Raw genomic sequence first — 12284 nt, forward strand, 5'->3', positions numbered from 1 at the left:
TAAACACAATTGTATTGTTTTTTTCATACAAAACAAAGTACCGCTATTGACCCACTTATGGGTCGGGATATTCAGGGCATAACAATCACATAAATCAACATATCAGACATGTGTGTTGTCAATCAACAGTACAAAATTCCCCAACACCCCTACCCACCTAGATCTACACTGGAAGGAAACGTGAGACAGATCATTGCTATTGCATTTATTTGTTCTGCCCAACGGGAGTATCTGATAATAGTACCTTGTGAGAGGACTTCCCGACTACGGGGATGTAGCCCATAAGTGGAAGTAATGTCTATGCAAGATACAGAACTGGATGTACCGGAATCGTGCGTTACCTGAGATTTTTGGGGGTATTCCAGGGCCCTCTGCCATTTTGGCCCACTGTCCCCTCTGTACATTCAGAGTATGCTTGGTTAAAGCCAAGATATTAACTCTACATTCCTCTCCCACTGTGCAGTGGGGCGACTCCTCCACATGGGCGTCGGAGCGTCGCCTCACTGCTTTCTCGCAGTGCGAGAAGCAGATACGTAAAATGGTATAAATAGCATTTTACGTTTCGGATTCTCGCATTGTGAGAAAGCAGAAGAAGGGTATGCCTGGTTGGGGGCGGGTCAGGGAGGAGTGGCCAGCCCAATGTTATGGGTGCTGACTGTCATAGCACTCTCCGTTTTCTTCATGTAGGTGCCTGCATGAGAAAAACGCCCCCCCCCCAGACACCTGTAAGGACGGCGTCCTAGCCAATCACATTGCAGCATTGTGATTGGCTTAGGGGAAGAGAGGGAGGCTACCTTCTTCTGCTTCCCGTGAGCAGAGAGAAGGAGGCGCGAGTCCGAGCCCAGAGGTGAAGGCAAGTATAAAAAAATGTTTATTAAATTAATCCCCCCCCCCCCCATTCATGCGTGCCGCGACTGCTGTGTATAGTGCCCAAATACCTCTCCCACTGTGCACAGTGCCTGAATAAGTGCATTTGTTGGGGACTGTGTCCTCTACACCCCACAGCATGTTACACATTTGTATACTGCCACACAAAGGTACCTGAACTCAGAATTCTCCTCCAGTACAATAGCAGGAACAACCTGGCTTTATTTACCCTCAACCCCTTTGACACCCAAGTCCAGAGATACAGGATACGAGGGGGTACTAGTAGGTAGGAGGGACAGGGTTCGCAAGAAATTATTATCCGATCTAAGGCCATTCGTTAATGTTAGAAAAGTCCCAAAGCTTTGCCCGCTAGAGGGCTGGCTTCATAGATTTGGAAAGCGGGTGCTACAGACTTGGTAAAGTCTTCTCCCACTGTTTGGGCCGAGTGAAGTGCTGGACCTCTAAGCAAGGTCAACAGCAGCGTCTGCCCGCCAGGGGACTTTTAATTTTTGGACCAATGCAGTGGAGGTCAGTGCCTGACAGACGTGCAGAGAGGAGAGAAGCTGTTGGTTGGGGAGAGGGCAGATCTAATATCCCCTACCATGCAGGGAGACAACATAACGTGATGGAATATATGTCACCCACTGCTGGAACCATGAGACAACACTGGAGGAAACTGTTCAATTCAGCACACATCTAGCCCCAGGAGATCTCACCATAGTCCTTGAGCACTTGTAATGTTGGTATTACTATTAAGTGGTTGCCAGTCAGAAATAGTAACGTGCTAAGGTTACTGAGTTCGGTAAAAACAGCTAGGTATTTAGTCAAATGTACTTTAAATGATATGCCTTTTGGCTGGATTCTTAAACCACCCCCAGCAAACATTTAAAAAATGTACTTCATACAGGCACACTTCTTTTATTCACATTTCCCTTTAGTGCCAGCATTCATTTTGTAAAAGTTTGGATTCTCGCAATATAGTAAGGTAGATTTCTTGCTCACTGTTGTGATGTAATTTTTGTACGAGGTTATGCTGTATACTTGGGCCGGTCAAAAGCAGTCAAGTTCATAACAGCGCGTCTACTCTAGTTGCTATGGTTCTAGTTCTGTGTCAAAGTATTGTTTTTTAGGTCTCGCCTTGCTATCGCGTAAGCGATCGCAAAGCGAGACTATTGTAAGGGGGTTTTAAAAGTGCTCCCAAAAAGCGGATTGCATGGCTAGCACGCGCACAAGCACGTGCATCGTGCCGCCATGCAATCCGTTTGGCAGTGCACTTCTAAGGGTCCGCTCCCCCGCCTGGAATGCGCTCCCCCGCCCAGCGCGCGCGCCACGCTCCGCCGGGCTTGTCTTGTTTTTGCTTGTGGACTTTTCTTTCACAACTTACTCTTAACTCATGGCAGATGCTTCCCGAACACTTCGAGCACTAAATTGTCAAATGAGTGCACTACTCTGTTATTCATTATCAAGGTTTGCCTTGAATGCACAATAACACACACATGCTCTCCTCCTTAAGACTTCTTGCTCTGTGCAGCCAATTTGAAACTTTCCTTTCCCTCTCATTAATCCCTTATTGAGTTTTCTTCCCCTTCTAATAGATGGTTTAATGCTCTATGCACTGATGACAAAGGCTTGTATCCGTCATGTGATTCCCTGTTTTCAGGCAGTCCCGCTCTGCAGGATTAGCCGATTCTAATGACTTTAATCTCTTTTCTAAAAGTGATTACTCTTGTTCTGGTAAATGCCTTCGATTGCATTAGAAAAAACTATTGTTCAAAAAAGGTCGATGCGAGGAGGGATGTTGACATCAGGTTTAGAAGACTTGTTCCTGACAGTTTGTTACAGATCGGGTAATAACAGGCTTGTTTTGGGAGTGAATATTTATGCACTAAAAGCAACTCGCTTCACCCTGCACACCACAGCTGGAACTCACCATGCTGGCACGTCCTGTTTGGATGACCTGGTGAATGGGCTAACACTCGGCAGAATAGAACTAATTTCAAATGCCTACATGAACGGGGCAAAACATTTTTAAAACTAACATAACCCCAGTTTCTTCCTTAAATAAAACGAATGCAGAATGGTCTGCAGTTCTCTTTTGGGTAGAAAATTGCACATCTTGCTCCAAATCAGCTTTACCCGCAACGTAGTGATTACTAGTGGTAGAGATGGTAGTAGCTGCTATGGGGTATCTTTCGCAAAACTGAACGCTCAAATGCAATTTCCACAGTTTAGTTCACAAGAAAGCAGAGGGAGGGGGAAGGGTGAACCGAGAGCAGGGGGCATTGCTTTTGTTTGGTGCAGTCATCGTTGTCCCTCTTCCATTTCTCGTTCCGAGTCACTGCCTTTTAGGTGTATGTAAATATTCGTTTATAGTCAACTCCCCCCAGATGTTGTGCTTTCTGTCTTGCTGATTTTTCCGAGCACGTTTAAGAGAAGTTAGTTGAGACTTCGATGCTAAAACCGATCCTCTGGCGAGTTGCATTACCCAGTCGTGGGTTCCAAGTTTCATTTATGTTTATGCGTGTGGCTTCGTTTATCCAAGCAGTCTCCAGATTGGAAGAGGCTCGCATTCCCCACTGTTGGACGTGGCCCATCTGGCGGGTCCGCCCCTGAAGTTTTTATGGTATATGTAACCTGGGGATGGTGATTCCCCCTCTGAGTGAGTGTGAGGAGAGAGAGAGACCCACCCTTCCATAGGAATACATGGGGAATGGATGAGTCCTGGGTAGTTCCCGGTGCGTAGGGTGTGCCGGGTCAAGTCTGGTATGTATGAACTCGTGAGGTTGAATGCTGCGCAACGGTATATGAGGTATGAGTGTGTCTAGTGTAGAAGTCCCCCTTTTGGGAAGTGGCATATTTGTGGAATATGTGCCTGGCGTATGATTGGCCGGGGCTGGCTGGTGAGCCTGGCTCCCAGGATCTGGGAGGGTCTGCCCGGTGGTGAATGGAGTGTTTAGCATACTGATGTGAGGGGAGGAGTGAGCCTGGGTCTGCTTGTGGATTGACCGTCTGGTTTGAGTGTCATGAATGAGGCTGGGTTTTCCCCAGACATTGCTGGCTCCACCCCCTGGGGTGCGGCTGATGTTCCTAGCCTGGCCAGTGTAAAGAATCCCCCATAACCAGTTCCAGCTGGTTCTCCCCCTGCCTGCCCCTTCAGACCAAGAATATGTGTATAAAAAGGGTGCTGTGACACTCTGGACTTGTTCTTGTTCTGTACTTGAATCTGCCAGGGGCGTGCTGCTGCTGGGGCTCAGGGGAAGGCTTGCCTCCCTGGGCCCTGCCCAGCCCCTGATGCCCTGGACGCTGGAGGACTTCTGGGACCATTCTTTGCCATTGCCCCATACTTTCTAAAGGCCTCTTTGCTGGGAGCTTTTTGCTCCATCTCTTTGTGCCTCCAGGACTTTAGAGACTTCAGGCAGCCGTTTTTAGCGCCCTGGGAGCGCTGGGGTGCTTTATTTCTTTTAGGAAGCGCTGGATTGTCGCAGCACCGGGCTGCACCTCACCGTAGAGGCAGGGAATCCCCAGCGTAGGGATCCCCCCCGCATTTGCCTGGTCGAGCGAGAGCCCACCTCGCTTCATCTTTATCTACGGGTGCCCACCCCGCATCTGAGCCGTGATGGAGTCACCGCCGCGGCCCGAGCAGCCTTTGAAAATCACCGCGGCCCGCCTGGTTGTGGGCGGGGCCGCGGGACGGAAGCGGAAGTGCCGCCATTGTCCCCGGAGCCTCGCAGGCTCCACCAGCAGAGAAGTCCCGGTCCCGGAAGAGGGACCGGGCGAGGAGAGGAAGCCCGAGACCCGGGTTTGCTGAGAGCACAGCGCGGGGCTCCGATCTGCGAGGGAAGCCCCGCGCCGCATGAGAAGTGCCGCCGCCGCCTCTGGAGAGCAGCCTGGTGAGTAGAGCTGCCTGGAGGGGGGAGGTCGCCAGATGGAGGCACCCGTGCAGTGCTGAGCGGCCCCTCGTTACAGTGGGCCGCTCCAACATGCCTCTCCCGTGTGCGTGCCGGACGAGGCACTGCACTGGATCCCGTCTTTCCCCGAGCAGCCCCCGCTTGATAGTGGGGCTGCTCCAACGATGGGGCGATCTCTGAAAGAGCCGAGCGAGGCTCCACCCACAAGGGGCACCAGTGGTTTCTTTACGGAGCGGCCCCAGATGGCAGCGGGTCGCTCCCCCTTTGCCCCCCAGTAACGTTTAGGGCCACGAAGGCCCTAGGGGGCATTCCGATTGTTTTATAGCCCAGAGAGGGCTACAGAGGCACGCCGGTGCCTGAGTTCGTTGCCCAGCACTTAGTGGGCAGCTGCCACGTTTAGGTTGTGCCCCTCTGAGTTCTGGACTGGGCCTCCTGCACAGTCCTGCCCCTGACTTTGCTGGACACAGGGCGTCTTAGCCTGGACAAGGCCAGTTGGCTTGGGGACTGCCACAGGTGGTGGCATATGAGTTCTGGCGCAATTGTTCCTTGCTCTAAACCTCTGAAGGTGTTCATACATCATGTGTAACGTTCTATTACCCCTACAGGTATGGTGATACTTAGGTGGTTGTTGCTTTCTCCTGGTACAGGTAGTGCTAGTGAGGTCCTGATTCCCTGCGCAATATTTCTCCTAAGGTGGTTAGGGTTGCGTAGGTGGTACTTTCCGATACCAGTATTTACCGGTTACGGCTACATGTTATTTTGTGCTACTGTGATATTATTCCTATGTTCCAAGTGCTAATTCCTACAAAGTGCTGATTCCGGACAGTGGTCCATGTGGCCCTGTCCCCTGTATATATAATCCCTTGTAAATTCTCCCCGTGCCTGTGGGCACCTTGTAAAGTGTGTGTCTTTATTTAATGTGTGGTGTATAATACAGAGGCTATTTTTATACAATACCTTGTGTAGAGTTTCCTTTGTGGTGGGCCTGGGGTGTTGTTGCTGGGTGCGTGCGCAAATGCTTCACATGTCCTCCGAGATAGGCCTGGCTGCCCGCGCCGCGTTACCTAGAGGGCGAGCAGGGGTCGACCTTTCATAGGAGTGGTGGTCTCTGACTGGCTGGGGCGCCAGCCCTGGCCGGCCGGGGGCCCCATTTCCTACACCCACCAGCTCAAACCGCAGCACATCCATGGCTAATAGTGGGTTTTTCATTTGGCAGAGCACACGAGCAGCAGAAAATTCGCATGTGGATTACCCTAATAGAACATCATGAACACATTCCACAATTGATTGAAATCCCCTTGGGTTGCGGGTGACATTTTTCAGACCACCCCTCGACTGTCTAGCAAATAAAATACATAAACTAGAAACAAAAGACAAGCTCCCTTTCTAATCTGCAAAAATCATATAACAAATAAACCACTACAAAAAAAGACACGCAGCCTTTCATCCGCATATCCACACATAGGTTGTCCTTTAAATGAAGGGTTAATAAAATACAACAACCTTTTGTTTGTGTCTCTGCTGAAAATTTAAGTGTGCTATTTTTTTTCTCTGCTGCACGTTGACTTTTTACTTTTGAAAATATAACCTATACAAAGAGAACACAGCATAAGGCTTAATAGTAATACCAAACATATTTTCTACTTGAAAACAAGGTTTCTCCCGCGGTGGGAAGCTTCCCATACTGTGATTAAGGGCATTTCTCTGAATCTTTACATTCTGAAAACAGACACAGATGCAAGTCACGAGCGCTAGCGATCTTTAGAGCTATGCCAGTGTTCACTTTGAAAGCGCATTGTTTACACATTACACAAGCATTGGCATAGGCAATAAGTCTCGCATTTTTCTACTTCTGTCCCCTTCGCCGCCCTGTGATTCTGTGCCTTTTTCTCCTTCTGTCCCCTTCGCTGCCCCGTGACACAACCACACACCTACAACCACACACACACACACACACACACACACACACACACACACACCTACAACCACACAACCACACACACCTACAACCACACAACCACACACACCTACAACCACACACCCACACACACCACACACACACAACCACACACACACCTACAACCACACACACACACCTACAACCACACACACACCTACAACCACACACACACCTACAACCACACACACCTACAACCACACAACCACACACACCTACAACCACACACACCTACAACCACACAACCACACACACCTACAACCACACACCCACACACACCACACACACACACACACACACACCACCACACACACACACACCACCACACACACACACCACCACACACACACACACCACCACACACACACACCACCACACACACACCACCACACACACACACCCCTACAACCACACACACACACACACCCCTACAACCACACACACACACACACCCCTACAACCACACACCCCTACAACCACACACCCCTACAACCACACACACCCCTACAACCACACACACCCCTACAACCACACACCCCTACAACCACACACACACCTACAACCACACACACACCCACAACCACACACACACACCCACACACACACCCACAACCACACACACACACACACCTACAACCACACACACACACACACACACACACACCCCCACAACCACACACACACACCACCACCACACAACCACACACACACACACCACCACCACACAACCACACACACACACACCACCACCACACAACCACACACACACACACCACCACCACACAACCACACACACACACACCACCACCACACAACCACACACACACACCGCCACCACCACACAACCACACACACACACACACACAACCACACACACACACACCTACAACCACACACACAACCACACACACAACCACACACACAACCACACACACAACCACACACACAACCACACACACAACCACACACACAACCACACACACAACCACACACACAACCACACACACAACCACACACACAACCACACACACAACCACACACACAACCACACACCACACCGTCAGTGCACACTTTCACCAGGCACACACACCACCAGCCATCAGTGCACGCTTTCACCAGGCACACACACCACCAGCCGTCAGTGCACGCTTTCACCAGGCACACACACCACCAGCCGTCAGTGCACGCTTTCACCAGGCACACACACCACCAGCCGTCAGTGCACGCTTTCACCAGGCACACACACCACCAGCGCACAATTTCTACAGGCACACGCCACCGGACGTCAGTGCATGCTTTCACCAGGCACACACACACAGCACCAGCCGTCCGTGCACGCTTTCACCAGGCATACACACACCACCAGCCGTGCACGCTTTCACCAGCCACACACACACACCACCAGCCGTCAGTGCATGCTTTCACCAGGCACACACCACCAGCCGTCAGTGCATGCTTCCACCAGGCACACACACCACCAATGCACACTTCCACCAGGCACACACATCACCAGCCATCAGTGCACGCTTTCACCAGCCACACACACACCACCAGCCGTCAGTGCACGCTTTCACCAGGCACACACACCACCAGCCGTCAGTGCACGCTTTCACCAGGCACACACACCACCAGCCGTCAGTGCACGCTTTCACCAGGCACACACACCACCAGCCGTCAGTGCACGCTTTCACCAGGCACACACACACCACCAGCCGTCAGTGCACGCTTCCACCAGGCACACACACCACCAGCCGTCAGTGCACGCTTCCACCAGGCACACACACCACCAGCCGTCAGTGCACGCTTCCACCAGGCACACACACCACCAGCCGTCAGTGCACGCTTCCACCAGGCACACACACCACCAGCCGTCAGTGCACGCTTCCACCAGGCACACACACCACCAGCCGTCAGTGCACGCTTCCACCAGGCACACACACCACCAGCCGTCAGTGCACGCTTCCACCAGGCACACACACCACCAGCCGTCAGTGCACGCTTCCACCAGGCACACACACCACCAGCCGTCAGTGCACGCTTCCACCAGGCACACACACCACCAGCCGTCAGTGCACGCTTCCACCAGGCACACACACCACCAGCCGTCAGTGCACGCTTCCACCAGGCACACACACCACCAGTGCACAATTTCTACCGGCACACACACCACCAGCCATCAGTGCACACATCAATTGTTAACGCATCCACAATTAACTATTGTAGCAATCGCAGTAAGGTGCACTTTACTTTTAAACATATTCATCTAAAGCGCAGCATGCCACCATTGCTTAAAAAAAAAAAAACATTTTTTGGCCTACAATTTATAGACTTTTGTAGCAATTGATGTTGCAATATTTAGCAATGCCAATAGCTCAAACTAAATTATTGCAAGACCTATTGCATTGCAAATGCTTGTCTTATGTGCTTGTTAGGCACGGTGTGTCAACCGCCAGGCTTCCTGGATCGTTTCACTAGGTACTACCAACACTCAAAGAACTACCTCTCCCATAATGCATTGCAATGGTCACCACCCTGTATGCTTTCCCTTACTGCCCTGAATCCTTGTCAGCTGACCGCTCATAGTATAAATGCAGCCAACGCCCGTTCTCAGGTGCTTGGCTTTTCTTCCTTAGTAAGACCCACGCCCCTTTTGTTTCCTGTTCGAGTCTCGAGATCGAAACACCCCTGCCTGGACCTTTGGGATCAGAGTTTTCCTCTCACTGGGGGAATCTTTCCTACAGTTGCCGCCTTTCCCGTGATGTGGTGAATCCTTCTGCCTACCTGCAGTCCGAGAACGCGCTGGAAACTGCCTTTCCTTCTTCCTAGCGGCTATGTGAAGGCACGCTGCAGAGTGCCTCCTCTCTCCCCATCTCACTTTCCTATGATCGTCAAGCTGGTTCTGGAGATCCGAGAAAATGGCGCGAGGGAGCGCTGAAACTTGTTTTGGATTGTTGGGTTGCCGCGCTATAACGCGCTAACATTTCGAAAAAGCGCTACGACGCGCACGGTATGAACGAGCGAGAAGCAGCTCATTCACTTCAAAGTACTTCTTTCTTTGGTCGCTCTAAATTAGCGCAGTGGAATTTTGGACGCGCGGAGTCATGCTGCTCTTTACTTTAGAGAAACAGACTTCATTTGTGCACCTACGAGTTCTAGAGCAAGCGCTCTCACAATGTCAGTAACGGAATGCACACAATTAAATCCGGAAAGCAGTGTGAAACGAACTGATAATTGGACAAGCACAGTCCTTTCTGTTTATTTTTATTTTACTTTTGACCTGCCAGATTGAGGACCACGACTTAACTGAGGAGCGATTGCCCTATTCCCTCCACGGAACACTCGTCGCCTGACTTTGTGAGGAGGGATTAGTTTAACTCTCTTGCTTGCCTTGGTGCGGAACACGAGCTCCCCAGAAAAGATTCAACCTCACCGCAGCTTGGGCTCTTCTTATCTAGAGAGACCTGATTACTACCCTGGACTGACACTGGTTTGGTGAGTTTGGGAAAGCATATACCTTACTACACATACATCTTCTAGGTCTATATCTCTGTCCTTACGTTTCCTGAAACGTATGTGTCTTCTGTTCATTTCATGCAGGTTTACCCAGTCTGTGGTTCCTCGTGCGACCGGACATTCTGGTGGTTCTTCTTGGTCTCTTCCCTCCCTGAGGATTTCATTCTACCCTCTATTAGCTTAGCGACTAGGGGTGAATATATCCTCCAGGAGTGTTTAGATATTCTCTTCGCTCCAGTGGATACTGGTTTTGCTGGTCTGGAACTGGGAATCCCAACACTGTGCGCTTTTCCAAAGTCAAAAAGGTAGTGCTGTAGCAGCTGTATCCTTTCAGATTGGTCTCATTTCACCTTGTGGAGGGAGTTAAAGTATCTAAAAATGGATTTGTTCCTTAGAAGTTAAGTATCTTTAATATGTCAATATATATAATTTATACTTCAAGGCGAACATTGATAGGGGACTGAACAGGTCCTCCCAGCACAGAAGCTGCTTGCTGTCACTGGTACCTGCCAAACCGCTACTCAGCGTTTAACTCCAGGAGATACAGACTATATGTATGCCATCTTTTACTCTAGCCCCCCCCCCCCTTCCTAGTTTTTGAAGCTCAAAATGAAGTTATAAAGCCAAAAGAAAGAACTGTAAAAAGGATAACATTTATTACATGAAGTTACTTTAAGAATCATGGGTGATGAGTAGATAGTGGAGTGCTGCCAGTGTACAGTGAAGGAGTCATGGCAAATCCTTTGATGTAGTCAGATAACCATCCTGATTTCATTACAAAACACACCTACAATTTCAACAGTACCAAAGAGACACTGCAATGTTCATTAGACAACACCTCTCGAGTCCACACATCTGCGCACACTAAATCACATCATGAAGATGTCTTCAGGTTGCTGTTGGCGTTATTCGCGTACATTTAAAAGTACCGTTTGTGTTTTTAGTACACTAAACTCTTAACCAATTGTCACTGAAAGAACACGCTAGCCAAAAATATGTCAGTGCCATCACTTTCATAAATGCAGCTCCAGTACAACCATTAGTGAAAACGGTGGCCTTGCTGTACCTATTCACCAACGATCCCTTGCTAGTGCCCTGACCAATGTCTTGGGACCTCAAACTCAATGCTGCCTTGATGTCAGGCAGGCAATGGGTGGCCCTGGGACAATTGTTTTTGCCCATGGAGGTCTAAGATCTAGGGGTGCCGTACTACAAGCTGTACTAACTAGTGGGACAATTACAATAGCCAATGACATGGACTGGTTTGGAGGCGTAGCCTGAGACGGCGTACCTATGGCCCAAGTTGACCCACTTGCTGTTACACAGACGTCTTAGGGATGGCCTACCACAGAGTGCAGCTACCACTTCTGCTTAGGGTGGTTAGATATTGTCGATCTCAATATCTTTGACATAAGCGCAACACAGCAGCATACACACCGGATGTCCCTCTTTGGTGTTTGACCAACTTCACAAAGGTTGGGAGACGGCTCATCGACCGCAGTGGAGATGCACTTCTATCATGACCCAGGGCCACCCCCACATTTGTGGGGCTATGTGAGGAGCACACTATCCCGCCAGGGAAGTTTCTGGCACATGCAGTGTTTCGAAAGATAGGTGGTGTGTGGGGCGATTCGGGAGTGGAAACTGCCACTAACCCTGTCCTGCAGACATTGCTTATGTGGAGTTCCACAAAGAATAGGATAACAAGAGTGTACAGATCACTGGGCAGACTGAGGGCCCATCGCTACCCAGACTATGGCACTGCTCGAGTCAGGATTTACAGGTTGATTTTTCGGGCTCAGACTGGCACCACATTTTGAGCTGCATCCCAGATCTTGAGAAACATGTGCCTAACATTGTTACAGTTCTATTATAGCCACTGCACATACTTGACCTCCCCCCCCCCCCCCACCCCCCACTCACGGCTGCACAGGATATTTGGCACTGTGACACACTGGTTTGACTGACCATGCAGATTTTTACCCCTGGACGTGGCAGTGCACTCCACTTTGGGCATTTTGGACTTAAGTCTGCTACAG

General features: G+C 50.1%; 1 protein-coding gene across 1 annotated transcript in view; it reads right to left on the minus strand.

The window, feature by feature from the left end:
• Positions 1-12284, minus strand: part of ATP5MK (ATP synthase membrane subunit k) — a 40307-nt gene that overhangs the window by 5926 nt on the left and 22097 nt on the right. The window lies entirely within an intron of this gene.

Source organism: Triturus cristatus, chromosome 1_2, assembly GCF_964204655.1.
Source record: "Triturus cristatus chromosome 1_2, aTriCri1.1, whole genome shotgun sequence".
In the NCBI taxonomy this organism is placed as follows: Eukaryota; Metazoa; Chordata; class Amphibia; order Caudata; family Salamandridae; genus Triturus; species Triturus cristatus.